Source organism: Anolis carolinensis, chromosome 5, assembly GCF_035594765.1.
Source record: "Anolis carolinensis isolate JA03-04 chromosome 5, rAnoCar3.1.pri, whole genome shotgun sequence".
Taxonomy (NCBI): Eukaryota; Metazoa; Chordata; class Lepidosauria; order Squamata; family Dactyloidae; genus Anolis; species Anolis carolinensis.
Genome location: NC_085845.1, coordinates 34,596,221 through 34,602,220, shown reverse-complemented (window position 1 = coordinate 34,602,220; position 6,000 = coordinate 34,596,221).

The following is a 6,000-nucleotide window of genomic DNA, read 5'->3' as shown; positions in this document are numbered from 1 at the left end:
TTCTGTGACATTAAGTCTAGTTGTGTCCGACTCTGGAGGTGGTGCTTATCTCCATTTCTAAGCCGAAGAGCCTGCATTGTCCATAGACATCTCCAAGGTCATGTGGCCGGCATGACTGTATGGAGTGCCGTACCTTCCCGCTGGAGCAGTACCTATTGATCAACTCATATTTGCGTTTTTGAACTGCTAGATTGGCAGAAGCTGGACCTAACAGCAGGAGCTCACCCTGCTCCTCGGATTTGAACTGCCGACCTTTCAGTCAGCAAGTTCAGCAGCTCAGCAGTTTAACCCGCTGCACATAAACTTACCAGTAATTCAGTGCGAAGTATGGGCCTTCTTTTGGATGATGAGATAGTCCGGTTAATTAGGATTGTAGTTGTTGTGTGCCTTCAAGTCATTTGAAGGTCAATAAAGCCTTAGCACTTTATTCCATTCTGGTTCTATTATCCACGGTTGCACAGCCTGCCCCTTCCATGCAACTTGAATAGTTTCACTTTTGCTCTGTAACTGATATGGTTGTGTGTTCATTTTAAGATATTTTAAATAATTTTTGCTATGTTTTAATCTTGTAATTTGTATTGTGCTTTAATTGTACATCTAACTGATGTTTTTAGAACTTGTCCCAGTGTGAACCGCCCCAAGTCCCTTAGAGTGACCCTAAGTGTAAAGTTTAGAGTAAGGGCCAGGTAAATGACTTTGGAGGACTTCATCTGGCCCACTGACCTTAGTTTGTGGACTCCTTCTCTAGATAAACATTTCAAAAAATGGGCTGCATCTTAGTATTTTTGATGGTGGTGGTTGTACTGAAATTAGGGTGCATCTTTCAATTGATGGAATCTTTTGAGTGAAGAAATATATAGGCATTTCAGTTCTGATCTGTGACTGGCTTTTTGAGGTTTTATATGGAGGAAAAAATGTAGCTCAGAATAGATGAAATGCAATAATTGGGACTGTTTCTGTCAAAACTGAACAGTTGGAGAGTATGGAACCTTGGTACTACTGCCAAAAAGGAGCTTATTTTGAAAGACCTCTTCAGAAGAGAAGGCGACACTTTAACCCCACCCCCATAGCCTAGGTTGTCATGTATAGTAAGATCCTCTGGCACTTTCCTGGAAAGCTGTTGCAATTGACGCCAACATTTGAGTGTTGATAGCGGTGACAGCAGTGGTGTGGCAGTCCCAGTGGGCTGATCAAAACATTATATTTAATTGACTTTACCTTGGACTTCGGCCCATGCTGTGGATGCAGGGCCAGCATAAAAGAGCTGTAATGGAGTGGCAGTGTAAATGGACACTTGTAGGCATTCCCTGTGGTTCAAACTTTTCAATCAAAATGAAAAACATGGATCTCACAAAGAGAGCCAGTTTCAATGAAATGACAGAATATAAATAATAAAAATGATGATACATGTGCTCTCCTTACCATGAGTGGACCTGCTTTACAAGTGCTTCTTTCTGCTTTCCCCTCATTTGTTTCCATATACAGAGATGCAGCATGTTGTTAGAGTAATGCTTTCTAATTGCATGATATACTATCCAAATAAGAATGAACTGAGGTATTTAGAGTTGCCAGGCTACTTTCTCCATTATAGCATTTACCTTCCCTGTCCCTATTCAAGCACAATAGTTCCCATTTGCAAATAAGTCTTCCTAGATAATTTAATCCAGACTGCACCAATCCTGTAGGTGTATGTGCATGTCTACAATAGCAAAGATAAACAGGAGAGAAAAGGAAAATGCAGACAAACCTGGCTTACCAGCTTCCCCATTATTTTATAAGCACAGATCTATCAGTTTAACCATCAAAATGGAAATTGTAAGAGAAGTAGAGGTTTATGAATGCAAATTTCATCCCTTGATACATTTTGGAAGAAGCTTTCAAGATTTTATCTTCACTAGCATCCCTTTCATTCTCTGCAACATGTCACAGATGGAAATTGAGACACATGTAGCCAAACAACATCAGAGAATGGTCAGGATAGTAGTTAATGAGGAGGAACACACAATCTAGAGAAGGTGCAGCAATTTGTTTTTCGCCTGAACTAATTGGGAATGATAAGTTCTGTCTTCTTCTCCCTTTGAGCAAGAATCTTTCATTTTCTGCCCTTTAAACTCTGTTTGCAGCAATTAAACTAAACTAAACTGAGGACAAAGAGGGAATTGGGGGGGGGGGGAGGAAAGAGGGATTTTAAAACCATCTGAAAAAGTAGGATTAAGGAGGATAAGTATATTTAATTGATTCTATGATGCACACACTAATGTCAGTACCACTAACAGAACACACACACACACTGTATTTCTTCAGTTCTAAGATTCATGCTTTTCTCTAGATCGGGGGTCCCCAGACTCTTAAAACCAAGAGCTGGTTCCCTCAGACTGTGTTGAATATAGTTTGAAAAAAACAACAACCACAAACTCCTACGCACACTACACATATCTTATCTGTAGTGCATAAAATCATAAAAGAATAATATAAGATTTACAATGAAGAACAATTTTAACTGACATTAGCTTAACAGTATTTCAGTGGAAGACCCTATAGGCCATCCAGTCCAACCTTCTTCTACCATTCAGGAAAAGCACAATCAAAGCACCCTTGACAGATGGCCATCCAGTCTCAGTAGTAGTAGTAGTAGTAGTAGTAGTAGTAATAAAAACCCCAGGCACCATCCAGTCCAACCCCCTTCTACCATGCAGGAAAAGCACAAAGCACCCTAGAAAGATGACCATCCAGTCTCAGTAGTAGTAGTAGTAGTAGTAGTAGTAGTAGTAAACCTTAGGGGTCATCCAGTCTAACTCCCTTCTACCATGCAGGAAAAGCACAAACAAAGCACCACTGACAGATGGCCATCCAGTCTTTTTAGTAGTAGTAGTATAAACCTCAGGTGCCATCCAGTCCAGCCCCCTTCTATCTTTCAGGAAAAGCACAATCAAAGCACCCTGGAGATGGCCATCCAGTCTCAGTAGTAGTAGTAGTAGTAGTAGTAGTAGTAGTAGTCATTGTCGTAGTAAACCCCAGGGGCCATCCAGTCCAATTCCCTTCTACCATGAAGGAAAAGCACAATCAAAGCCCCCCTGACAGATGGCAATCCAGTCTCATTTTTACGTAGTTTAGTTTTTATTCTAGTGTGTGCATTTGTTGTCCTGTTCTTTGTATTCCAAGCCATGAACGAAAATTCTAGGGCCTGTTCTGTTTCTTTTATAATCCAGCATGGTTTTCAAAAAGATTTTCTACCTCCTGGCTGACATGAACCCTGTGATTACCCACAAAGTATCCCTTTTTTGCTCTGGCAATGCAGAAAATCCAGACAATATTAATTTTTGACATTGCAGTCAACTGTTCTGGGGATGCTTTCACCTAATCATGGTGCGACTGTTTCTATTCAAAGCATTTCTTGTTTAAGTTTTAATAATACTGAATTCTTCTTGGCTTTTAGCTATGGAAGTGCCAGTTCATACAATATTTTATGCAGTATTTTAAGGGTGCATCTTGCCATTGATTTGTGTAGCATTTTAATGATTCTAATGATTTATACAATATTAGCTGTGCCCGACCACGCGTTGCTGTGGCGAATTACCTAATTTGATGTTTAATCGGCTTTTCCTGAATCCCTTTTTATTTTCCAAGATATTCACTTATCCAATGTTCTGCCGGCCTGTTTATGTTGGATAAGTGAGACTGTACTGTATATTTATAATCTTATATTATCTGATAGAACTGGATTATATGAGGCCCCTTCTACGCAGGTGTATAAAATGCACACTGAAGTGGATTATATGGCAGTGTGGAGTCAAGATAATCCAGTTGAAATCAGATAGTATAAGATTGTAAATGGGTTATATAGCTGTATGGAAGGGCCTTGAGTCTACACTGCCATATAATCCAGTGCAAATTAGATAATCTGTGGAAGAAACCTAAATGAGGCCTAAATCTGCCTGTCCCCTAACTGAACCCTGCCTGTCCCTTGGTTGCTAGGAGACCAAGTGGGCAGAGATTAGCCCTCTAAACTGGCAGCAAATGGATAAAAAAATTATTGCTCTCCCTCTAATTAGGACTTTATTTTTCTTTTCTTTTTGTTGTATCAACCTAGAGGCATGGATGATGAGTTGTGTTGTCAAATTTCGAGGTTGGGAGGCCTGTAGTTTTGTTGTTTTGTGAGTCGCCGTGATGCCATCACTCATTTTTATATATAGATTTTAATTGTTATTTTGTATTGTATTTTATAATCTGGGTTTTATGTATTTATTTGTCTGTCCTATATGTGAAAACCTATGGTCTAAGCATTAAACAAACTATCTACGAAATTACACATCCCATCATTCCATAGAATTGAGCAAAGTCAGCTGAAGTGGTTTTAAAACTGCATAGATTTTACAGGTCTGGCTGCTTACTGCCTGGGGGAATCCTTTGTTGGGAGGTGTTAGCTGACCCTGATTGATTCATGTCTGGGATTTACAATGGAGATGAGCCTCTGGGACTTCTAACAACAACAAGAACAATATAAAGCTCTGTGTTTTGGTTTGTTCTATTACTGGATTGCTGTGAGTTTTCTGGGCTTTATGGCCATGTTCCGGAAGCGTTCTTTCCTGACATTTTGCCTGCATCTATGGCAGGCATCCTTAAAGGTTTTGAGGTCTGTTGGAAACTACTCAAGTAGGATTTATATAGCTGTGGAATGTCCAGGGTGGGAGAGAGAACTCTTGTCTGTTTGAGGCAGGTTTGAATGTTGCAATTGGCCACCTTGATTAGCATTGAATAGTTTTTCAGGTTCAAGGTCTGGCTGCTTACTGTCTGGGGGAATCCTTTGTTGGGAGGTGTTAACTGGCCCTGATTGTTTCTTGTCTGGAATTCCCCAGTTTTAAGAGTGGTGTTCTTTATTAAAAGGTCCTGATTTTAGACTTTTTAATACTTGTAGCCAGATTTTGTTCATTTTTATATTTTCCTCCTTTCTGTTGAAATTGTCCACATGCTTTTGGATTTCAATGGCTTCTCTGTGTAGTCTGACATGGTGGTTGTTAGAGTGGTCAAGCATTTCTGTGTTCTCAATAATATGTTGTATCCAGGTAGTTTGTAGGTTATATTTATTCATCAGCTTCCCTATGTGGTCAGTAGTTCCCTTGATGTATGGTAAGAACACATTTCATCTGGGTGAATCTTTGTCTTTGCAGCTCTTCTGATGGTTTGGTGGAGTCTCCATTGGCCTGTAGAACCCAGTTTAGGTGATTCAGTTCCCCTTGGAGGAGGTGAGCTTTGCAGATTCTTTTTGCATGGTCTGCACCTGCACTATTTGGAGCCATGGGGGAGAAGAACTCAACAAGTTCCTGGACCACCCCAACAGCATCCACCCAAACTTCCAATTCACCATGGAAAAAGAAAACAAAGGAAAACTGCCATTTTTAGATGTTCTAGTCATCCGCAAACCCAATCAACAATTGGGCCACACAGTTTAGAGAAAACCTACACACAGGGATAGATACCTTCATAAAAACTCCAACCATCACTCAAGTAAAAAAAGAAGGACAAAGACTTGGCAGACTGTGCACAAAGAATCTGTGAATCCCACCTCCTCCAAAGTGAACTAAATCGCCTAAACTGGGCTCTGAAGGCCAATGGAGACTCCACCACAGACATCAGAAGAGCTGCAAGGCCAAGAACAAGCCATGAGAGTAAAGACAAAGATACGCCCAGAGGAAAAGTGTTCTTACCATACATCAAGGGAACCTTTGACTGCATAGGGAAGCTGATGAAGAAGCACAACCTACAAACTATCTACAGACCCACAAAGAAAATCCAACAAATGCTACATTTAGTGAAGGGCAGGAGGGATCCTCACATCTCTGCAGGAGTCTACCGTATCCCATGCAACTGTGGACAAGTCTACATAGGGACCACCAAACACAGCATTGCCCTGACACGAATCAAGGAACATGAAAGGCACTGCAGACTAACTCAACCAGAAAAGTTAGCCAGAGAAGAGCACTTGTTGAACCAACCTGGACA